The sequence below is a fragment of the Trachemys scripta genome, chromosome 2 (assembly GCF_013100865.1).
Source record: "Trachemys scripta elegans isolate TJP31775 chromosome 2, CAS_Tse_1.0, whole genome shotgun sequence".
Taxonomy (NCBI): Eukaryota; Metazoa; Chordata; order Testudines; family Emydidae; genus Trachemys; species Trachemys scripta.
The window spans coordinates 136590164-136615611 of NC_048299.1; the positions used below are offsets into that span (position 1 = coordinate 136590164).

The 25448-nt window shown below is 40.2% G+C and overlaps 1 protein-coding gene across 1 annotated transcript in view; it reads right to left on the reverse strand.

Annotated features, from left to right (window-relative positions):
- CDH12 (cadherin 12) overlaps nucleotides 1-25448 on the reverse strand; it is a gene marked incomplete in the record, with an annotated part of 562961 nt that overhangs the window by 316017 nt on the left and 221496 nt on the right. Inside the window, 1 exon segment of the mRNA XM_034761583.1 lies at nucleotides 2475-2618.

Genomic DNA, 25448 nt, shown 5'->3' on the forward strand with positions numbered 1-25448 from the left:
ATCACACAACAGACGTGTGTCTCAGTTTCCCTATGTACTGTGTTTAATGGGAATAATTATACTCTCCTTCATCCCTGATCTGACATTGAAAGATTAATGCTTATAAAGTGCTTTGAAATCCTCAGATAGATGGCTGCTCAAAATAATTAGTATTGTCTTTTATTTTTTCATAATGTGAAGAAGATTGTATGGGTGGAATCTGCAGGTGTTTGGAGAAACATCCTTACATTTGATCCCAGCATATTAAAAAGGGCTCTTCACTTAAAAACAGAAGGTGAATCTGGATTTGGTTTGGTTTTTAAATACTCTAATAACTGAAATACAAGGGCATATGGGTTTAGAGAGCCAAAGACATGATGAAACAAAATGTGATGCTTTTCTTTTTATCTACTTCAATGTCTTTGATGGAAATGGAACAAAACCCATCATGTCAAAGTGTTTAGAGTTAGCCCTTGCGAAAGACCAGACGGGAAGTTGTTGCTGTTTGCATGTGAGCACACAAATCAGCAACTGTGTAAGGAATGCTTATTCTCAAACCTAGGGAACTTTTCCCTGTAGAGTAATAGGGTGTTTTCTTTTGATTAAATTTTGGATGGATGTTTTGACTCATGTATATTAATACTAATTATGTTGAGGAGCCATTGATTATTCATGAAACACAGTTCAGTGCAGATAGCTAGAGTAGGAGCTTGATTTATCCTAATAAATCCCCTCCCAGCCCTGGTCAAGACAAAATATCCTCTCTGGGGAGAAGCAGCACATGCCTGAGTAAATATCTCTTTGCTACTACAAGGGCTGAGAAATGGGCCAATGTGGCAAACCAAACTAGTTGTCAATGCCTGTATCTACCTTCAAAGGCAACTCCATTCCCAAGAATACAACAGTTACATGTTGACACCAGTCTCAGATACACTGCCTAAGGAAATTAATATTTTCAAAAATGAGACCATATTGATAGCCAATTAAGATTTTCAGGGCTTTCAGTATATTCCCCAAAACCATAGTTCAGTTTCACATATGCTTGCATTTATGAAGGCAGGATGGAAGAAAGAAACTTTTCACCAGATCCAGCCATGAAAAGCTGATGGGATAAGCAGTAAACTTGTAGATAACTTTTGTTTCAGGGGGTGGGGAGGTTAAGAAAATCTCTCCAAAAGTGTGTCTACATATTCAATGTATGACAAAATGCTATTAATGATATTGAAAATAATGGTAGCTGATAAATTATATATGGATATTTGATGCCTGCTCAAATGATTTTAATGATATTTACAACACTATTGGCTGAAAAATAAGGAAATGTAATCACACTTTTAAAAACTATCTAGGGTATATTCATATGAAAGTAAGATGTGAAATCAATTATCTTTCCATTGATCTCACAGGGATTTTCTCTATATTATGACAGATTTTTAAATGAACATTTTATGTTCCCTTTTTTCTTCTTTTTTATTGCCCTCCCAAGTAACATGCTTAATACAACAGATCTTACTTTGCGTCTCTTGCTGTGTTACAAAGTTTGGACAGTTTAACCAGCTCCTCACATCTAGCTCCTGACTACGTGGACATTAAGTATGGACTAAGCTGAGACCATCAAATTTAACTCACTTTAGACACATTAGGCTGGCAGGCTAACAGCACTCACTATAAACATCCCTGACTTTTTCTTAATAATACATTTAATCTTTCAAAACATCCTCTTTCGCCTGTTCTCTGTTCTTTTTCAAATAAACATCTTAATCATCAGTTTCTTTCTTTCTTTTAACATGTCATGTTGCTTCCATCACTCTATGAAGGATCAGTCCCCATCCTTTTAATCAAAACAATGATTCATGTCAGAATACTTTTTCGCTGAAAGCTATAGATTTAATTCTCTGACCACTCACATAAGAAACAGCCCTCCTCCCCAGCATAGCTGCTAGTCCTGCATTGGAAACTGTTCAAAAACATGTCAGATGCTTAGTATAATATCTCAGACTTCTCAATGGCATTGCTAAACTGGGAAGCTGCACACAAATTCTCAATTCACATTTGAAATACCCCTTTCTCATTTAAATACTGTGGAACTTTGAAGCCTTTAGACTATGAGTTTCCACTTGAGCATGAATAAACCTGTTTAATCAAAATTAAGTTATCTTTGCCTTGCAGACTCCTTTAAATATATTAAGGGCAAAGAAGAAAGATAGAAATAAGAAGGGTGGGGAAGAGAAGTGGGCAAACACACTAATTATTTTTGAAAGATTCAGAAGACCATCTGATCAGAAATATTTCCAACAGTTCAAATGAACCTGTCTAACAATCTTATTCTCTTAAAACAATAGTTCCATTATGGGACACTTATCTCTAAACTAAGGCTTTTACTGACATAACAAACGGACTGTCTTGCTGCAGTGCAGAATGTCAGTTTACTCAGTTAGAACTTTCAATGCAGAAATTCAGCATGATGCAGTTCCCCCAGATAAAGCAGCACTTACCTTAATTGAAATCCTTTCTCTGATAGAGCCGAGGCATCAGTCAAATCAGCAGTGATTTGGGGGCAATCTAAGTTTTCTATCAACACCCTCCAGGTAGCTGCATACTGTACTGCCTTTTTTCGTTTGTGTTGAACTCCTCACTGTCTAAAAGAGAGAGAGAGAGAAGCTGAAATCCTCAGAGGTTCCCAGTCAGTGAGAGAAAGAGTACCAAAGCAATGTTTCTTAACATGAGATTCTCAGCAAACGTGCTCAGATCTGGAAGATCCTGTAACTGCTGTGATAGGCTCCTGTCATGTCCCGGGAGCCGTGGGATGATCATTGACCTGATTAGCACTGAACACTCCCCACACGCAGAGAAAGCATTGAGAGGATTGGTGAGTTGCAAGGGAATTGGGAAAGGCACCAGGGCCACTTGGGAATCTTTTCTCTTTCAGACTAATGGATATGCTGCAGCTGAGGCTGTAATTTGTGAGGAGGTTATGTACAATGTTAACTATCTAAGGACTTAAACAAATGTGCTTTTGCATGCTCTTTCTCAAGGTGCATCATCGTGCAACATAAGGTATATCTGAGTAATTAGAGACTGATGTAGCTGTTTTGTAATATGAGGCTCACTGTATGTAATATTCTGTAATCTGGGAGATAAAATAAATTCATACACTTGCCTATGACCCTGGAAAACAGAGCTCATTTCCAGCCTAGAATAAATGAAATGAGTTTGATGGGCTTGTGTTAGCCCCCAGATTTGCCTATGTTAAAAAAATCAGGCTAGACATAGTAAATAATCATATTTGACAGCTTAAATAAAACAGATTAACAATGCTGAATTATCATTTCATTACAAAAAGGCCCCTTCAAAGAAGCAAAGTGTAGAAAGGCACATTCACTTCCACTAGAATAGTATAAGAAGCAAACATAATGTAAAGCAACTAAACTTAACAGGGCTTGATTTGCCTCCCACGCCACTGTAAATCAGGAAAAAGTCCAATGGACTTTAGTTGGTATTGGTTAAAAACAACCTGGTTTAGAGCAGAAGTGAGGGCTGCTATACAAAATATGTATCTATATATAACAAATGGAACAAAGAAGAAGATGATAGTAATAAATATAAATCAGAAGCTAGGAGTGATAGAAAATTGATAAGGGAAACAAAGGGACATGAGGAGAAATCTATGGCTAGCAGAGTAAAGGACACACACACATTAAAAAAAAGTTTTTGAAGTGTATTAGAAACAAAAAGAATCCTAACAGTGGAATTTGTCTATTACTAGATGGAAATGGTAAAATTATCAGAAATAATGCAGAAAAAGCAGAAGTGGTCAATAAATATTTCTGGTTTGCATTTGGGAAAAAAACAGATTATGCAGTCATGCATTATGCAGTTATGATGATAACACTTTACTCTGACTTTTGTAACTGCTGTTTATTATCCTCCTGTGGTAGTAGTGGAATGACAAAACAGCAAATCCAAATACCTTGCATCCAAGAGTTTTAGAAGAACTGGCTGACGAGCTCATAGATCATTAATACTGTTTTTCAGTAAGTCTTAGAACACTGAGGATGTTCCAAGAAAGGTAATGTTGTGCCAATATTCAAAAAGGGTAAACAGGATGACCTGGGTAATTATAGCCATGTCAGTCTGACATCAATCCTGGGAAAGATAATACAACAGCTCACATGGGACTACATTAATAAAGAATTAAAGAAGGGTAATATAATTAATACCAATCAACATGGGTTTATGGAAATTAGATCCTGTCAAACTAACTTGATATCTTTTATTGATGAGATTACAAATTTGGTTGATAAAGGCAATAGTGCTGATATAATATACTTAGAGTTCTGTAAGGTATTTGACTTAGTACCCCACAACATTTTGACTAAAAAACAAATCACATTAATGGATTAAAAGCTGTCTAACTGATAGATCTCAAAATATCATTGTAAATTAAACTACACTATTTAACATTTTTATCAATGACCTGGAAGAGAACATAAAATCATCACTGATAAAGTTTTCAGGTGGCACAAGAATTCAGGAAGTGGTAAATAATGAAGAGGACAGGTCACTGATACAGAGCAATCTGGATAATATAATTTTTAATGTGGCTAATTGTAAATGTATGTAATTTGGAATAATGAATGTAGGCTATCGTTACAGGATGGGGAATGCTATCCTGAGAAGTAGTGATTCTGAAAAAGATTTGGGGATTGTAGGGGATAATCAGCTGAATATGTGGCCAAAAGGACTAATGCAATCCTTGGATACATAAATAGGGGAATCTTGAGTTGGAGTAGATGGGTTATTTTACCTCTGTATTTGGCACTAGTGTGACTGCTGCTGGAATACTGTGTTCAATTCTGGTATCCAGAATTCAAGAAGGATGTTGGTAAATTTGAGACAGTTCAGAGAAGAGCCACAAAAATTATTAAACAATTAGATGACAGACTTTATAGTGATAGACTCAAAGAGTTTAATCTATTTAGCTGAACAAAGACATGGTTATGGGACGACTTGATTACAGTCTATAAATACCTGCATGGGGAATAAATATGTAATATTGGTCTCTTTGCATACAAAGGTATAACATGATCTAATGTCTGGAAGTTGAAGCTAGACAAATTCAGACTGGAAATATCGCAAACATTTTTAACAATGAAGGTAATTAACCATTGGAACAATTTACTGATGGCCATGGCGGATTATCCATCACTGGAAATTTTAAAATCAAGATTGCATGGGAATCATTTGCTGGAAGTTCTATGGCCTGTGTTATACAGGTGGTCAGAGTAGATGATCCCATTCATCTTCTGGCCTTGGAAATCTATAAATCTGTGAAAAATTATGGTTTTAAATAGGTGGAAAACCAGTTTAAGGAGATTCAGGCCCATTATTGTATTGTTCTTAATACTCAAAACCCTACTGGTATATTTAATAACACCAGTTAAACAAAACTAGAATGCTGGACAGAAATTGCACAGATTGTGGTGGTCAGTCACTTTGTTTCACCACAGTCATCTGCTAAGTGCCTGCTCCTCAGATGACCTATGTGGCACTAGTCAACTAACAGGATTTCCCCCTGGGTGTTATCTTTGGAAGCACCTGATCACTAAAAAGAGATGACTTCAAAGAACGTTTTCATTGGCACTGGCTGCCTGATGAGGGGACACCACAGAGAAATAACTCTATGGATAAAGGAAGTCGGTATCATTATCTGGTAAGTACAGGCCTGGAATAGGAATTAAGTGTTCTGGAAAAGGGGTGATCAGTGAAGTGGTAGCATTTGAAATGACTAAACTATTTAAGTTAGTCATAATTAAAGAAGACTGTGAGAAACTCCACTGGGACTTATTGTTAAGTTGGACAATTGGGCAGCTTAAATATCATATGAAATTCATTGCTGACAAATATAAGGTAATGCACATTAGAAGGAATAAATCTGAACCACTCATACAAATGTCTGAGATCTAAATCTTTTAGGGAGACAGAGTACAGGTCACAAGACTGGAAGCCAGGAGATTTGGGTTCTATTCCTGCATCTGCCACTAACCTGGTATGTGGACAAGTTACTTCACCTTTCTCTGCCTCAGCCTCTGGTTTCTCATCTGTATTAAGAGGAAGTGTAATGTATCCTTCTTTGTACATGACTTTGAGATTTATGCATGACAAGCACTGAAGAAATGCTAAGTACTACTAGTAGTAAACGAACTATAACCACTCAAGAAAAAAGGTCCAATGGCAGCACTGTGAACAGCTCAATAAATTCATCTACTCAGTGCAGTTTTGTTCAGAAGAACAGACAATGTATTTGGATGTATAAAGAATGGTATGAAAACTAACAGTGAAATTTTTCTAATGTCATTATATAAAACCAATGACACACCTTCACCTGAAATACTGGGTTCAGTTCTGGTCACCCGTCACAAAAAATTAACAACAAAAAACAGTAGAAATAGACCCCGGGGACAAAAATAATCAGAAGAGAGGAAAGACTTCCACAGGAGTAGAGAGTATAAATATATAGCATAATAAATGGTATAGATTTAAAAAAAATGGGTATTCCTGTTTATCCTTCTTTGTACTACAAAAACAATGGGACATTCAATGCAAATTAAAGACAACAATTATAGAAAGAGAAAAGGAAATATTTTTTTTACACAATCCATAATTAATCTTTGGAACTCTTTGCCAAAAGATATCATTGAGGCCAAGAATTTAGCAGAATTCAAAAAAAAAGGATTAGACATTTACATGGCTAGTGAAAATATTTATATTAGCATTAAATATATATAAAGGATATAAGACCATAACATAAGAACGGCCATACTGAGTCAGACCAGTGGTCCATCTAGCCCACTATCCTGCCTTCCAACAGTGCCAGATCCAGCTGCTTCAGAGGGAATGAACAGAGAAGGGCAGTTATTGAGTGATCATCCCCTGCTGTCCAGTCCCACTTCTGGCCATCAGAGGCTTAGGAACACTCGGAGCATTGGGTTGCATCCTTGACCATCTCAGCTACTAGCCATTGAGGGACCTACTCACCATGAAGTTATTTAATCCTTTTTTGAACCCAGTTATACTTTAGTCCTTCACAACATCCTGTGGTAACAACTGCCACAGTTTAACGGTGCGTTGTGTGAAGTACTTCCTTATATTTGTTTTAAACCTGCTGCCTATAAATTTCATTGGTGATCCCTAGTTCTTGTGTTATATGAAGTTATATACCCTCATGCTTAAGGGTATAAGCCAATTATTAACAGCAAGGAGTTAGGGGGGAAAAATCCCTTTTGGGCAAGTGATTCCATAATTCCGATTACAAGAGTTATTGCACTTTTCTCTGAAGCATCTGATATTGGCCACTGTCAGAGGCAGAATGCCAGAGTGGATGGACTACTGGTCTGGCTCAGTATGGTAATTCCCTAATTCCTATTTCAGATACCCCTGTTGTTGACTTTTAGTAGCAACCATTATTGTCTTGGAAAATACTCTGGCCTGCTACTATGCTTTAGTACTTTGATTTATTAATAGTAAAGCTTCAAAGCAACTCACTATATCACTGTTCAGGTTACAGAACTCACAGTCAGAGGCTATTAGGTATTCATTTTTCATTAAAAATTACTTTGATTATTATGGCTACAGCATTTCATCAGAGAAGTGGTAAATGTTGATGAATATTCTTAAGTCAGACATTTGTTTGGATGGGAAGAGCAAATGTGATGTCAAAATAAATACAGCAATGATGGGCTGGCCCGGTGGGAGTGTACTGCACTTCCATTTGGGAAACCTATTTTCAATTTGCAGATGTCTTCCTCCTCTGTAGCTAAGAGGGGTGAGGTGTATGATGGAGGGGGCACACTAAACACTTGACAGAATGCTGAAGGACTCACAGATGGACTCCAAAGTGGGTATTGTCTAGTCCATCTTGGCTAGAAGAATGGTGACCATTTGTCACCTGAAGGAGTGACCCAGGATAAAAGTAAAACAAACAAAACAAAACAGTTTTAGTCAACATGATCTTTTCCTCAAGGGTTAGTGTTAATCAGAAAATAAAAAGAAAATATCCTCTGGCTTGTGCTTCAAGCCAGTCCTGTAAGCCCTGGATGTGAAGCCCTCCCTTTTCAGGGGTATTCTTCTCATTTTATCTTCCAAGCAGCCATTCTTTTAGCCTTTCCCTGTGCAAGGACAGGGCAAAGGTCGGCTAGGATTAACATCTTGTTCACTTGGACCTGCAACCTGTAACACCATGCTAAAGTGAAGTAACCTCAGGGCTTCATAGGAGAAATGAGGGGGGGGGGGAACCTAGTTTGTCTTTCATCTCCCCAGAGTAAAACATAACCATAACAAACCTATGAAATTTGTTGAAAATACTTCCCAATAAACTGTCCAAGCATTACTGAAGACAGACAATCTTCATATTATTGGGAAATTCAGCACCCAATCTTTTCCATGAGAGTTGGGAGCAGTCAGGCTGGCTACCTATCAGCAACACCTGAAAACTCCCCTTGCTGGTACTTTTGACTCTGGGGGCTAAGTGCTTAATCCTATTTATATTAACATCGACACAAAGTTCCAATTGACTTCAATAGTACAGGATTAAACTCCACAACGTCAGCAAGCATAAAACTGCATAGCTGCATTGACATCAGTGGAGCTACACATTTTACTCTAGATGAGGATCTGACCCTAGGACTGCAGCAACTTCTTATGAGATAGTACCATATATTCTGCTGGTCTCCATACATCAGCACCCCTTACATCCATGCAAAATTTTTTAGTTTTTGATGTAGCCCATTTTACAGCCTCCTTTTCAAACTGCCTGGACTTCATGATGTACAGCCACAATGGGAAGCTTCTTTTGTATCTAGCAGCACTGTCAGCATGAACATTCAGCACTTTAATTCATCTCCTTGTCCAACAAGCTGTTGAGGTTAAGTTAAAGATGTTACCTAGTTGGAAGGGAGCATCTGGCTTCTAGCCACACTCAGTTGAAACTGCTTGACTCATCACTTTTCCCTGCTGGTAGCTATAGGAATCTTGTTAACTCCAAAACACACTTGTCCTTATCTGCCTACTGCTCCTGAACACAATCCAGGAACAATCCTCACTAACATCCTTCTTTACCTAGGCCAGGCTTCTAAAGATAAGGGTAGTTGTACAAACAATTGCTGCAAGACATATCAAATTATTTTATTTCATGAAATGCAGGACGTGAATTGAGCTGGCACACGTTTGCTAAGCAGGGTCATATACTGAACCATACCAGTTCTGATGCTTTAATTCCCTGGGGGCTGGTCCACAATGTTGGAGACCTCCAAAGGGAAGAGACAGGGCAGGGATTTAAGAAAAGTTCCATGAGCTGCATGGAGAGAACACTTTGCAAATGCTAAAGCACGAAACCTCAGGGTAGGACAGATTTTGAAGTGAAGCTGATGTCGGAAGGCAAATGGTGGCTGCAACACCGAGTGCTTAAGGTTGAGTCAGGTTTTGGAGCACAGTCAATGAGAGGAAACTCAAGCGAAACAGGGAAGAATGTAAGGAATAGGGAGAAAGGGGAAAAGAAGGATGGAGGGACTGGAGCAGGAGGGCTGGAACAATTTGTATCGTCTGGGTGCTGAGAGCCATTGAACCAACTTGTAAAACCTGTATATGATAGAAATCAGTTCAAAAAGTAGAAATGTGGAGAGGAGGACCCAATAAGAGAAAGAAAGGAGAGGGAGAGAAGCAGGCATCAGGAAAGGATGAAGAAAAAAAAGACTGATTGGCAGAAGTATTAGGTGGCTGTAAAGAGGAAAAGATGGAAGGAGAAGAGAAAAGAATGGGACAGAAAAATATAATAAGAAGGAGATAGCCAAAAAAGTCATCCATGAAGAAAGAGAAAATGATGAAGATGAAAGTGGGAAACAAAAATGGAAAAAGAAAACCACACGCTGTTAAGGTTAGCAAATATTGTGGGTGCGTGGGGAGGAGATTATTTAATTATTCATGTATTTACATTGCTTTTATTGTATTTCCTATGGCAGAAAATCAGGAGTAGAAAGGAGGAAAAATCTACTTTAATCCCAGGGTTGGCGGATGTAGGAAACCTTTTTGGTCAACTGAAGCTGGTAAGGAGTGCTGAGAACCTAAAGGCAGCAAATATTTTGTGTACGGGATGGAGGAAGTGTATTACCAATGTTCTTAGTTCTCCATGTCAGACACAGAGGGATCGGACAATCAGCAATGGATACAATATAAACAAAAATAAAAATGAAGATCTCCCTATTGGGCTAGGGATGAAACCCTCCCCGGCTAATAGCACTTACTCATTTAGAGACTAAAGTGGGTTGCTCTTGCCTTAGGTTCAATTTTATTTTTGTTATGGGAAACTCATCCACCGTGTATCATAAAAGATTTTTACAGTGCTGGTTCAAACCATGAATTAAATGCCAGATAGTGACAAAACCAATATGAACAATAGACAATTATTTGACTATGTCACATTCCTAGGTACTATTTACAGCAGGATATTATAGAAGGCAGCTTTGGTGAAACATAGTATCCTCTCTTCTCGGGAGAGAAAGCCTTTTATTCAGGAACTCAGTGTTAGTCAGTGGAATGCACCCTCTGCAGGACAGGTGGAATTTTGTGTTTTATGAAGAGGAGGGAGGGGAGGGAAATTTCTGCCAGGTAACTCATGTAAAAGGGATTTCTTGCTCCCTTGCATGAGTGTGAAGTCCAAGTTGCAATTTACTTCTAGGATTCTCCTAGGCATTTTTATAGCTAAAGCCAGCTCTGCTACTTCCTGAGAATAATACATTAAATCAAACACATTTTAAGGGTCACATTTTCAGAGTCATAAACTATCATGCCAGTCCATTTTTTCAGAGGAAAATCTAGGATGTTCAGCATTCTATAGGATGCAAAGAGGGTCACGTCTTGGGACGCGAGAGCACCTCTCCCTGACTTAAGGGCAAGAATATTTCAGGTATTGTTTGGTTTGTGTAAAGAGTCAAACCACTACTGGATAACAGATTCAAAACCTCAAGTACAGCAAACTTCCTAACAAATAAATATTGTATAATGGTGCTCCATGTTGGTAGGTATTTTTCATCCTACAACCTTTTCTCACTTCCAAGCCTCAACTATTTTCTTTTGTGTCATAAGGTGTCTTTTCTTCTCTCAGACTCATTTTATATAATATCTCATCATTTATTTATTTTTTTCCTCTAAAACCCTCAGCTGTCTTTTTTTCAAGACACATTTTTTATCCTTCTGATATTTTCTTTTTCCATCATGTTTACCTCTCTAATCTGCTTTCTATCCGAATCTCTCCTTGTCCCTTTTTTCTCCACCATTTTCCCTTCCTGCAATTTCCCCTGCCCCCGTAAACACCCCTTAGGCTTCTACTCGAAGGATTCTTTCCCCTGGTCTCTCTCTGTCTTGGGTGGAAGCTGTGTGGAGGAGAGGCAGGGGAGAGGAGATCTGTGCTGCACTCATTCCACGGGTATGCAGCACCCCTTTCTGAAGAAGAGCAGGAAGTTTGGCAAGATGCATTCTCGCTCCTTTGCAGCACTCCCTCAGCTCGTCTTCAGCAGGACCCAACCAACAGGAACTGGGACATTAGTCTGTTGCCGAAATGGGCTGGACTTTTCTCTGTTAGTCTGACTGTGAAGCTCTATGCATCTGTATCTGTCTCCCCATTCAACCCATTAAAATTGATTTCTCTCTGAGAGCGACAATAGCTCTCCAACTAGAAAGAGCAGCTTACTTCTGCATAACAAGTAACAGAGGAGACAATATACCCTATTGTGTTATTTTGTTTTGAATTACAGGGGACAAGGCAGATGAACTGATGGGTCGATGGGAACATTGGCCACAAGCTGAGTTGTCCATTAGCTTCTACACACCCTCTTAAAGCTTTGCAGTGGCTGGCCAGTACCTAGTTCACTTCCAGCTGTCAGAATATTCACACTGTAACACTGGAGGGTGATGCTGGAAAAGGAGATAAGGCAGAGATCGCCTTCTAAGTGGCCTGAATAGTGCAGAATTTTCAGAGCCTTAAAGGAGACACAATCCAGATGATTACAATGTGATGGCCTCTGTGAGTCCCCATACAAGCTATTACTTCTACAATGGCTACACTCTCTCCAAGAATTTAATTGGCTGTGGGACTCTCATCTTGGATTTTATGGCCCCCTTATGGTATACTCTGATGCCAAGGAACCATGAAGTTATCAATCTGGGTAACTAGAGACAGCAGCTGTTCAGTGATGCCTGAGTCTGTGTAGCTTTATTTTTGTTAATCTTGCTTATCTTCATCTCCCACATTAATCCCCTTAAGTCTGTCCTGTTTCAAATAGTGTCATCTAGTAGCACCCTACTAGGTAGCTGTATATGCTGCTTTGATTAGGTTGTCTGCCCTCTCTCATCCTCCTGCACAAATCCCCAAACTGTTTCTGTAACTGATGCCTACCCTCATTATCCTACTGCTTCCCTGCACTGGAAGGAGGGTCTATACTGGAGGCACGAAGTGATCTTCAATAGAAGTAAATTCCAAACCAAACCCAGGTCACCAAGCATTTGCAATAATCTGGTAATTAGACAAAGTGGTAAGAAAGTACCTATAGATGAAAAATGTTGTTCCAATTTCTCCTCTCCGCAAACATGGTTTCCAGAGAGACCTATACATTTATGAATAGAAATGCTTAAAAGTTCAGAAAAAAACTAGGGCCACATTGTGACAGGCCATTGCGTTGGTGTGAGCTAAGGGAGGCAGGGAGTCGGCATGGAACTTCCTTCATTTGTGCAGCCCATCCAAGGCCCTTAATTATAGGCAGCAGGTTTAAAAGAAACATAAGGAAGTACTTCTTCACACAATGCACAGTTAACCTGTGGCACTCATTGCCATAGGATGTTGTGAAGACCAAAAAAGTTAGGATAAATTCATGGAGGATAGGTTCATCAATGGCTATTAGCCACTATGGTCAGGAATGCAACCCCAGTCTCTGGGTACCCATAAACTTCTGACTGCCAGAAACTGAGACTAGAAGGGAGGTGGTGGATCACTTAATAATTGACCTGTTCTGTTCATTCCATTTGAAGCTCCTGGCCACTGTCAGCAGACAGGATACTGGCCTGGACAGACCATTGGTCTAACCCAGTATGGCTATTCTTATGTTCTGAAGGCCCTGTCACAGTTGCAGTCCCTTCACAGACTGCTTTCCCTCAGTGTGCCTTTAAGGAATGTACACAGAGGAGGCTGGCAGGGTATGTAGGACTTCAATCTCCATCCACACCGGCCTGAGGAACAGTCTGCATCATCCTAAGGGATGGTACAGGGTGTACAGCCCCTCTTCATGTTGGAACTGCGCTTCCATGAGGCACAATCCCTCCCCAATCTCCCTACAGGGTGACATGGTTTCACCCCACCCAAGACCAGGGTGAGTACATAAATACCACAATTTGGTTGTGCCTTATGGAATGCTCCAGCTGCAGAAGACAAATGAATCATTTACAATATGTTTAAAATAATCTCCATGTTAATAATGATACCTTCCTCTGAACAGGCATTATCATTATGTGATGATATCCAAATTGGGCCATTAGCCTCTCTTTCCCCTTGTCCTGGCCACTGAAGAATGAAAGATACTTTAATTATAGCACTACGGAATTACCTCCAATTGGGGATGGCGGGGGAAGGGTAAAGCATAATCAGAATACAATGCACAGACTCTAGAATATTACTTTAAAATACTTATTCCCAATATCTCTCACAGTTCCACTTGCATTCGGAATGAAGCACTACATTTAAAATACATGTATACGGGATCAGATTAAAAACAAAAGACTTACTCAAAGTCACATTTTAGAATTTATTGCCCTTGTTCCCCTCTTCACTGGGTCACAGTTTTTCTCTCTTTGCTTTATAGATTCTGGGTGGTATGAAATGAAATCTTCTAAGGACAGGATTCATATTATATTAAAAATTACAGATAAGCTATAATGTGTATATTAGCCTGAATAAAGAATGCCATATAAGTACTGGTAGTGGTGCCTAGTGGCTGCACTGAGACTCAGAAGACCTGGGTTCTGTTCCCAATTCAGCCACTGGCTACTGAATTGCCTGGGACAAGTCACCTCCTGCTCTGTGACTCAGTTTCTCCATCTGTAAAATGAGGATAATGAAACTGACCTCCTTTGTAACATGCTTTAATATTTACTGATAAAAGCGCTATGTAAAAGCTAGGTATTATTATTACTCATATCTTCCTGTCTCCCAATGCAAGTATATTGTGCAGAACTGCATTTAGCTAAAGTCCTGTGAAAATCACAGATTTTTTTTTTGTTTTATTTATTTATTTTTTAAAGAAAATTCACAGCAGTGTCATGGGTAAACTAGCAAATTTCACTGAATAAGCACAGAATGCAGTCAGTGAAAAATCACGGCTGAATTTCTTTGTATAAAACTCACCTTCGAATCCCAACTGAACTGCTGAGATTTTTCAAACAGCAGGGAGGCTGAAGCAGGTTTCCCCACGCCCTGGTCACATACTCAGTGTGGTTCGTAGTGCACAACAGCATCATATTGAAGGAGCAGTTTGGGGTTTCACATAAAACTGACAAGAAGCCCTCGTGAACTACTGTTGTGTGCTACAAGCCGCATGGGGCATGAGACCAGTCTGTGTGGATGCCCGATTCTGCCACCCTGCTGTAGGAAAAATTGAAGTATTGAAGAATTTGACAACTTCCATGCAGTCTGTGAAATTGCAATTTTCACAGGGCCCTAATCAATCTGAATCAGTAGAACCCCAGTATCACTTATCTCCCCCTCCTATTTAAGAGAACACTTTTGAGAATAATAATGACACTACTTGGCCTTTATCTAGTGCTTTTAATCTTTAAAGTGTTTTTCAAATACTAACTCGCTAATTAATCTTCACAACCCCTCTTATTCCCATTTTATAGATGGGAAAGCTTTAGCAGAGAGGTTAAGTGACTTGCCTGAGACTACAAAGGGAATAGTGGAGGAAAGTAACAAAGGGAAATATGGATTAACTAGTAAGAAATGAAGGCGGATGGGACAATTATGGTGATGTTTTGGCAAATAGTCCTGCATCTCCAATGAGGAGTTTAATTTGTCACTGGAGGCCAGACAGTGCCAACTGTACTATGTATTATGCAGTTGCTCAGTATTCCAAAGCCTGAACAAATAATAAAATGGAGATGACAAATTAAATGTATATTTTAAGAAAAGCACACTTCTGCAAAATTTGTAAACAAAATGCTATCTGTTCTTAGGTACCAGCAGAATCTTAAAATACATCCTGAGCACAAAATTTAGGTCAGGAAATAGAGAAATTCCTTCTAATTTATTTGGCATTCCATTTGATGTTGGGCTTCATTTCCTATACACTGAATTAATTGAACACAAAAACTACATAATATACTATGAAGACAACTTATGCTGCATGACTAGAACTTTTGTACCCAAATCCTGTTCCTCTTCAAAGGGTTCATGCAAAGTCACTGGGCTTTGGCTTTGGGTCAGATCTCAAGTCAGGTTGTATGAAACCAAAGGCCTACAAAATAGTTTTCCAGAGGCAGAACCTCAAATAATAACCATTTAAAGTTGCAGCTATTCCACTCAGATATTTTTTTTCCACAATACACATTTCTCTTTAATTCAGACCACAGTGGGATCTCCCTGCTTCCTAACTGATTGCCTCAAAAATCACTCGCTGCTCTACTAGACAAACCCTAATTTAATAAGATGATTTTGAACACCCCTCTCCCCCCAATACATGTTGGATAAATGGGATTGTGTTATTGTATGGGAGAGTAAGTCGAGCCAGGCAGAACATTTGTGGTCATTAGGGCACTGGCCTCGGGGGTGTGTGAGACAGGTTCAAATCCCTGCTCTGCCTGGTTTGGTGAGATATGGGGTGAAAAACTCCATTTGTTGATTCAGGTGGAGGAGGCACTTGAACCTCTGTCTCTCCAGGGCCCTAAACACCAAGACACATGCATCTTCTTGAAAAGCTCAGGTTTCAAAGATTTTGTTTTCATTCCAATGCAGAATGATAATAAACTTTGAAATCTCAAAATTTGCCATGAAATTCAATTGTTGTCCTCTAGACAGCTCTAAGAGCAGGTAGCCACACCATGTTTATATGATCTATTCATGTAGGGACCAATTCTGCCATTCTTACTCGTGTGATTTAGTACCTTGCTCCACAAGTAGCCATATTAAAAAGAATTCATTGTGCAACTATTCTGTGGACCACTTACACTGATTTCAATGGGACTAGCTGCAGACCAAAGTACATCTCAAAATAAAAGGGGCACAATTATTCCCTTAGCCAATACTGATGTCCTCAAATTTTCACCCAAAGTGTGTAACACTGCCTGAGTCATGGATAATAATACAATAAATAAAATAAAATAATAATAATAATAATATCACAAATCTCAGTATCACTCTTCTCTACTTCGTCTTCATCATTTATCTTCTCTTCTTCTTTAATCTCTGTCTCTTCTATTTCTTGTTCCTTTTCTTTATGAATTTACTTTTCCCCCCACTTTAATATTAACACATGGGCAGAGGGCCAAACACAGAGAGGACTTGAGTGGGCAGAAGTCCACAGACATGTGGAGCTGAACCACTTAGAATAAATGATAATGAGGCAACAAATGGGGAAGGGGAATGCAGGGTCACATGCTTCCCCTTCACAGATTTCTTCCAGGATTCACACCAGAATGAAATTTTAGGGCCAAATTAATCATTGATGTATCCGATGGGCTTCTTTGACAGTCAAGTTTGGAATTTATCTTATATTTTTCATTGTTAAAAGGGCCAAATAAGTCTGCTCTTGCACATCTTTGGGAGGGAGAGACCAGGATCCAAATCTGCATTGTTCTGATTCAACACATTCACAGAATAACTGCACTATTTAACCCTGAGCCCCATTCAAGACTTTTAGCAAATAATTATGTCATTGAAAATGCAAATATGTCAGAACAACAAGAGAAAAATATAAAATATCTGCCAGCAAACTGGAATATACAATGTAATATTCATTATGGCCAAATCCAGCAAAGCCAAAGCATGCGTTTAACTTCGATCACATCAGTAATCCCATTGGTTTACTTGGTACTATTCACACACTTTTTTCTTTGCTGGACCAGGAGTTATATGAAAAGAAGACCTTCTTTTGTTTTTCTTTTTAAATTATTCCATAGCTTCTAATAAAATTGTGCCCAACTCTGCAAACACTTACTACTCTGTATAGCACAATGCCTCGTGGAAAATTTGGTTACAGAATATGGCCTCAGGCTAGAAACCGAGTGATAACATTTCAGAAACCAAGGAGTAAAATTTTGGTGGGTATATACAGAAGAGACACACATCTTTTGTTATTGTTAGAGATTCTGGTTTGATTATATTTATTGAATCGAAACAGGGACAAATTTGGGGCTTCTTTGGTTTGTAAATCGTTCTGTTCCTAATTTCTTTGAATGTATTCGTCAGCCATAAATATTTGTCACTTAGTTCAGATGACTGCTTTTCAGAGTATGGGATTTTCATAAGGTGTTCATTTTGACTATTCATGATGTGTGATTGAGTGAATGATCTATTTTTTCCCCTGATTAGATAGCTAACTTATCATCAGGAGAATGCCAAATAACACTTCCAATACAAATACATGAAACTTATGAGTTTCACAACCATTGAACTCCGGTGGTCAAATGAAGATTTGCAAATAAAGAATAGTATGACCCTACAAGTAACAGTGAACTGAATTTGAGTACTTCATCCATTAAAACACTTGCAAATTAGATTTTCATTATTTGACCAGCCCAAATTTATAAAGTAGGGTGACCATATTTCCCTATGCTGAATACAAGACACCTGGTAAAATTACTCGCATTCCAGCAAGTTCAAGGGCAATCAATCAGAACTATGCAGTGCAAATTAACCCCAAGTTGACTGAGCCCCTGTTAAAAAGAAATACTGCATAGCTGGATTCCTTTTATTTACCTTCTTATCTTTAAGGCTTTAGGGATCGCATCGGAAGGGATGACACAGACACACTCCCGTACACTTCTCTCACACAGGTGACCGACCGACCCGACCCTCCCTGCCCAGCACTCTCCACCCTCCATGCCTGGCTGGACCCCTGGGATGAACCCTTCTCTCCTGATACATGGTGCCACATCTTCCTGAGGCAACACATGGGGAAGGGGAATGCAGGGTCACATGCTTCCCCTTCACAGATTTCTTCCAGGATTCACACCAGAATGTGGCCAGCATCAGCCTTTAGGCACTGTGTGGGAAGGAAGGGATGAGAGCTACTTCCAGCCACATGGCAGGAGGAGGTGGGGACAGGAAGATCTGGCCCATGTCTTTGCGGAGCTCATCTCTACCCTCTCCCCCCCTCCACCCCACCATGGCTGGAAGCAGCTCTCAACCCTTCCTGCTCACACAGTGTCGAAAGGCAGCTAACACCTCCAGGCTGCTGCTGGTCACTGACATAACCCAGCCGCCTCCTGTCACCTGGTTACAGCACAGGCAGGAAGGGGTTAAGCTCTAAGAATTCACTGTGCACCAGTGCCCAGGGAACCTGACTTCAGTGGCTTCAGAGAACCCGACCAGAGAGGTGACTCAGCAGGGGAGGATCGAGCAGCCCCTCAGTCCCTGGGGCAGGACCCAGGGCGGGGGCAGGTGGTGGGTGAAGAGGGTGCTGTGGATCCTGCAGGGTCCGGGCAAGAAAAGGCTGGAAATCGCTTCCACCCTGCCACTCCAGAGCTAGCAGAGGGGTGGAGAGGCCAGTCCTTGCCAGTGCTGTGCAGGGCTTTGGCACACACAGGGCTCAGCCTCTCCTGGCCAGTGCCCCAGTTTGGAGGGTTTGGGGCTTTCCCAAGGCACTGGCCCAGACAGACGCAGTGGGTGAAGGAAGGAGCCTGATAGCCAGGCTATTGGAGAGCTGAGCACTCTGCCCAGCACTGGGAGTAAGACACGTCCCACCAGGGAGGATATGGAGGAGCAGCGGGGCTGGGAGGTGAAGGGGCAAAGCAGGGAGAGGACAGCGAGAGGGGGAGCATGTAAAGGGTGATGGGTGGACAGCAGAGGCAACATGTAACCAGCCGCCGCCTGGCACCTGCCCACACTCAACAGCCACTGCAGCTCACAGAGCTCAGCCAGTGCTGGCCAGAAATGGGACAGGGAGCAAGGCCCTGCTGGCCGAGAGCTGGCACGCAGCGAGGGCTGCATGGGTGGACCAGCAGGGGGAGCAGCCACGAGCCTTGCACACCCACTCCCCTCGTTGGCCACTGGACCCCACACACACGCTCACCACTGGTGGGTGGCGAGCAGGGATCCGGACAGAAGCAGGACTGCCAGTACTGAAGGGGCAGGGAGCAGAAAATAGGGGACAATTTGCCAGTTTTAAAGAAAAAGTCGGGACACCTGCAGGAGGGATTAAATACAGGACTGTCCCTTTAAAAATGGGACGTCAGGTCACCCTAGTAATGGCTATATTAATGGAACTCACAGAGTAGGAAGGTTAGCAGCACAAGTTTCCAATAAAAAAGACGCTGATTTTCAAAGGCTTCCATCTCAATATGAATGTCTGCATTCTGGGTAACTTTACATGTTGGTTGTTACTGAATGGAGATAAGGCCTATAAAAATGTAATCCGGAGTGTGATTGAGGGGAGACGGGGCAGAGACAGGGGCCTGGGGAACATTCTGCAGCTGTTTTGTATCTTGTGTGGAGAGAGGGTGGGGGAGTTGATAACTGTAATGCTTTGCCTTGACTATTCCATTATTCAGTTTTTCTTTGTTGTTTCGGGGTTGGGGTTGGTTGTTTTTTTTAGTAAGACACTCAAATAGAATAAAAACAACAATTCTGAAAATAATTTAATAGTTTTAATATAGTTGTTTTCCTTACTATTTTTAAGCAGATGACCTGTAGGAAGGTGAAAGTCAAACAGACGGGGAGTAAGTGAAAGAACACTTGATGGTGTGCAATAAAGTTTGCATTGTTTTGAGTTTGACATTACCACATTACTCAGTGTGAGTTACGGCAGTCATTACAAACAAGTGTCAATACAATCTTTATACTGTATCACATCATCCTGGATTTTTAGTTATGCCACATTTAACTGAAAAGATACTTCAGATTTTTCTTAAAATTGTAATATTGTGTTAATTTCCATGTCCCACTGCCTGGAACATTGGGTTGCCATAAGCACAGTACCTGACATGTTAGGTAGATAGAAATAAAAACAGCACTACTGTATTAGAAAAGAGTCTGAACATTTTATAGAATATTTTCCACCCATAAAAAATAAAGTGGCGATCCCTCAAAATGATGCTCCTTTCCCCTCAATTTCTCCTTCCCGGGTCACTACAAAGTTAAAACCTCTTGATTCCCAATTTTTTACTAACTCTACTTGTCAGCGTTTGGGCTTTGTTTTCCATTAAGTTTCATACAGTCATTGCCGAGTTATGTGTGTCGGTGTATTATGTAAATAGCTGCAGTTAAGGCTGTAAATTGACTGCAAAGGATAAGGGTGGAAATATTCGGACTGTGGATGCTGGAAAGCAGATATGAAAAAGAACTGGTGAGAGAACATATGGATGAGCTATTGAATAGAGCTGGTCAAAAGTCAGAATTTCCCTTCTGTGGAAAATTCCAATAAAAATAATAATTCTGTTTCAGAATGAAAAGTAGAAATTTCATTTTTTCCTGTGGATGGGAAACATCAAAAAAACCCTAACCCTGTAGGCACCTTAACCTAGTGATTAAATTTTCACTGTAAAAGCCTAGTAGGCACCTAAATTTCTGCCTCTGGGCATATGCACTGATGCCTCCAGGCAGGTGTCTGGATATCTATAATCATACCTTAACCCCATGTGATCCTCAAACAAGGATCATCATCCGAGACTACTGTCACATGAAATATACGGCAGAATGCAGATAAAACAGAGCAGGGGTGTAGCAAAGCGGTGGGATACCCCACTGCCCCATGGAGGGACGAGCCTCCCCTAGCACCAACGTGGGCGGAGCCAGTGGGTCCTGTGCCCGCCCCCCAGAGGTCATGGCGCAGGACAGGAAGTAGAAAAGCCTTGCTGCAAAGCTCCACTTGAAAGCCAGCCGCTGGAGAGGCCAGATCCCTGTGGCCTAGCTCCGGGTTGGGGAACGCCGGCATGCCGTGGTCGACCCGAGGACTGGCTGGGCCAGCCAAGCCTACCCCTCGCCACCTACCCTGTGGAGCAGCCGAGCCTACCCTTCGCTGGTTACCCAGAAGAACTGATGGTGCTGGAAATCGCCGAGGACACCGGCCAAACCCAGGTACCTTACGAGGGGGAGTCCAGAAGTAGCCTGGGGGCAGCTGACACTGGCCTGGCCGCAGCAGGGTCAGAACCAATGTCAGTGTGTTGCGGTCAGGATCCCCACTGACATAGCAGCGAGTCTTCTGCCGCTGCTAGGGCTCCGGGTTAATCCCCCCTGCCATCCCACTCATGTGTGGCAGTCTCCCCCCTCACACCAGATGCTCAGAAGCCTGAGCTCCAGACTGTTTGTTTGCTGCCCCGCCCTGACCTCGGGCCCGAGCTCATATTGAACTATTGGCTCAGCCCCTGCTTAAAGGCCCAAGATCCTGACTGTTTGTTTACTGGCCAGCCCTGACCCAGGGCTTGGGCCCATAGCGAACTATTGCTAGGCGGTGGGATACCCCCCAGCCCCGCGGATGGACGAGCCTCAGCCGAGCCCTTCTACAAGGGGACATACAATTCTCCCCCAAGGAGTTCGGTCACAAATTTAATTAACACATTATTTTTTTAACGAGCGTCATCAGCATGGAAGCATGTCCTCTGGAATGGTGGCCAAAGCATGAAGGGGCATACAAACGTAAATACCTTGCAATGCCGGCTACAAAAGTGCCATGCAAATGCCTGTTCTCACTTTCTGTTGACATTGTAAATAAGAAGAGGGCAGCATTATCTCTTGTAAATGTAAACAAACTTGTTTGTCTTAGTGATTGGCTGAACAAGAAATAGGACTGAGTTGACTTGTAGGCAGTTATGTAAAATAAAATCTACATTTGTAAATTGCACTTTCATGACAAAGAGATTGCTCTAGAGTACTTGTATGAGGTGAATTAAAAAATACAATTTCTTTTGTTTATCATTTTTACAGTGCAAATATTTGTAATCAAATAATATACACTTTGATTTAAATTACAACGCAGAATACAATATATATGAAAATATATGAAAAACCATACAAACCTTTTAATAAATTTCAATTGGCATTCTATTGTTTAACAGTACAATTAAAACTGTGATTAATCACGATTAATTTTTTTTAGTTAATCGCATGAGTTAATTGCAATTAATTGACAGCTCTAGTTATAATCTTTAGTCCAGTTGTTAAGGCACTAGAGAAATAAGGTCTGTCTCTGCTGTTATGCCTTTAATATAATAAAAACTACTTATACGATAAGGTATTGTATAGTGTCATTTTAGCAGTATTTGCATAGCAAAACAATATCAGCACAAAAAGCTATTTTAAAATATGAACTATCAGTATGAAGTAACTGGAAAGAGTTTTGTACTTTTTGTGAAATTAGCTTATGTTTTATTCATAAATTTATGAAATTTTGGAATGATGTCTCTCACAAAGTTGTTACTGACAACTTAATTGAGCTTCAAATCTACACCCAAAAAATCAGTGTCATGCAGCACAATGCTATTTATCTAGAGCTCAGTGGATAGCCTTTCATACAGGTGTTTGCTGGTTCTCAGACTTTGGTACCTGCAATTAAACCACTGTTATCAGCACATATTTAATTAACATTTGTTAATATGATCTGAATATTGCTGATGCCAACATTTTCAAGTATTGGAGGTTATTTTGAGCTAGGCATGAAACTGTCACTATTATTTTTAGCATTCTTTATGTTTCCATATGGTTTGGCTTTATAATCTTCTTCCAGAATACAGTACATAATTATTTTTGATGCCTTTTTTTATTACGTAATTAAAACTACACAAATGGAATAAAGTAAACTAGTTCTATCACAACTGGCATTTGCACAGCAGCACATTTGCAATCAGCTGAAAGTATGTTTGTCCAATGTCATTAATGATATAAAAGATACAAATTACTTATTTATGATGAATATTAATAATAAAATATTAATTTCTTCAAGAAAATGCAGTATAAATAATAAATAATCCTGATCTCTTCATGACCAGGACAGCAGGATTAGATTTCTCTAAAATAATTTAGAAAATAATTCTACATATAACCACATATGTGAAAAAGGATTCTCTGTCCTTGTAAGCATTGGTAAAATACAAATCTCTGAACAATGCTTTCAGAACAACCTCTGTGTAAATATCTGCATGGGAACTGTATTGTAATTTTGAATTAACATACTGTACTGTACCTTAAAACTGAGTTGCACCTTCAAAATGAAAGTGTCATAATTTTTCACAGACAAAATTCTTGATTGACAAAAGAACCTCAAAGTCTAAATCATCAATAGAAGATAGGAAAAAGAACCTGAAGGAAGTCAGTCCAACAATACGAACACACATTAATCCTTATATTATTACATGTCTTCATTGCTATTTTAATTTGAGTTAGCTAACCTAATTAAGAACACACTTTTCCCCCCAATGTAGACATATACTCCCTGCAGAAACATCAATCAACAATTTGGGCCACTACCTGAAGACATACAAATGGCAAATTAACAAAAATCTTCAAAACAAACAAAGGTGCCACATTGTCAAGCATGTAACCAATAAGAAAAAAATGAGGCTAATTTGTATTTAACATATTCTTTCACAGGTTGTTCCAGAAAAGTCAATGGGACTAGTCATAAGAGTAAGGGATTTAATAGAAAAGAAAACTTAGAGCCTGACTCAGAAAAACATATGCAACTGTATATCTAATGAGAGCAGCAGCAAAGATTTTAATGAAACTACTAGTGTGTACTCAAATTGTGGTACATAATTTGCTTAAATTCTTCATAAAGTAAAGCATTTTATTAGGTTAATATCTGCAAGAAATCAAAAATAATGCTAGAACCTGAAAATTACTATTTTCCTCTTAATAAAACATCTGTACACACCTGGGCACAGATTCTTCATAATGTTACACGTTGCATAGCCTTCTACATCAGCATAAAGTTGAAGGAAAATGTTACATTCTACTGCAGTAGGCTTTTATTTCCACTTTTCACTGCTGTAAATGACTACACACGAAGCTGGGCAACTAAGAATCAGATTCTGTGTGTTGCCACAATGACTTAACCTGTGACTATTCATGGGAGCAAAGATTTTCACTGAATTTGGCTCTCAACGTGAAACCAACACATTTTTGAGTTTTTTGAAAGTACTACTTTGGGTGCAAAATGTATGGAATCTCACAGAAGTATTCACAATTAAAAATATTTTTACACCAATGAATACTTCATATTGTTATTAAAACTACATAAGACTCAGTCTTATGGCTTCCTCTGACTGTGTGGACACAAAAAATATAACATTTATAATAAACTAAAATTAACAAAACAAAACAAAAACCCTTATTTCTAGTGTGCTTTCTTCTCCTTACTTGCCAAGTTTGCATGAATCTGGCTGCCTGAATGATTACCTGGGCATTCCACAGTGTCCTTTCACTTGTTGTTATGCCACATGTTAAACCAGGGGTCAGCAACCTCTGGCTCACGGCTTGCCAGGGTAAGCACCCTGGTGGGCCAGGGCAGTTGTTTACCTGACGCGTCGGCAAGTTCGGCCGACCGCAGCTCCCACTGGCCGCAGTTCGCCACTCCAGGCCAATGGGGGTGGCGGGAAGTAGTGGCCAGCACATCTCTCGGCCCACGCTGCTTCCCGCCGCCCCTATTGGCCTGGGACAGCGAACCAAGGCCAGTGGGAGCCACAATGGGTCGAACCTGCTGACGCGGCAGGTAAACAAACTGGCCCGGCCCGCCAGGGTGCTTACCCTGGCGAGCCGCGTGCCAGAGGCCGACCCCTGTGTTAAATTGAAGGGCATTACACTACAATTCCCATCATCCATTGCTGTTCTAGCCTGAACCAACTTTGGCTGAAGAACCAATAGCTAAAAATAATAAAAATATTATCCACAGCTGTGCTCACTCAGGACCCCAAAACTCTGTACAAAAATTACTGAATTGAGATTCACACAACAACCTTAGAGTCACATATATTTTATGCCCATTTTATAGATGGGGAACCTTGGATCAAATAGACTAGGGCCAACATGTCCTAACTTGTTTTCCTATGATTAGACACCAACATCTATATTTAGGCATCTAAATAAATTGTCTCATTTTCAGAGGTGTTGAGTACCTTTATGTCCCGCCATAAGTGCTGGAGGTGTTGCCACACCCCCTTGCTTGAAGTGGATTCCATTATATACAGGTTTACAGTTTATGGCTTTCAACATCCACACTATA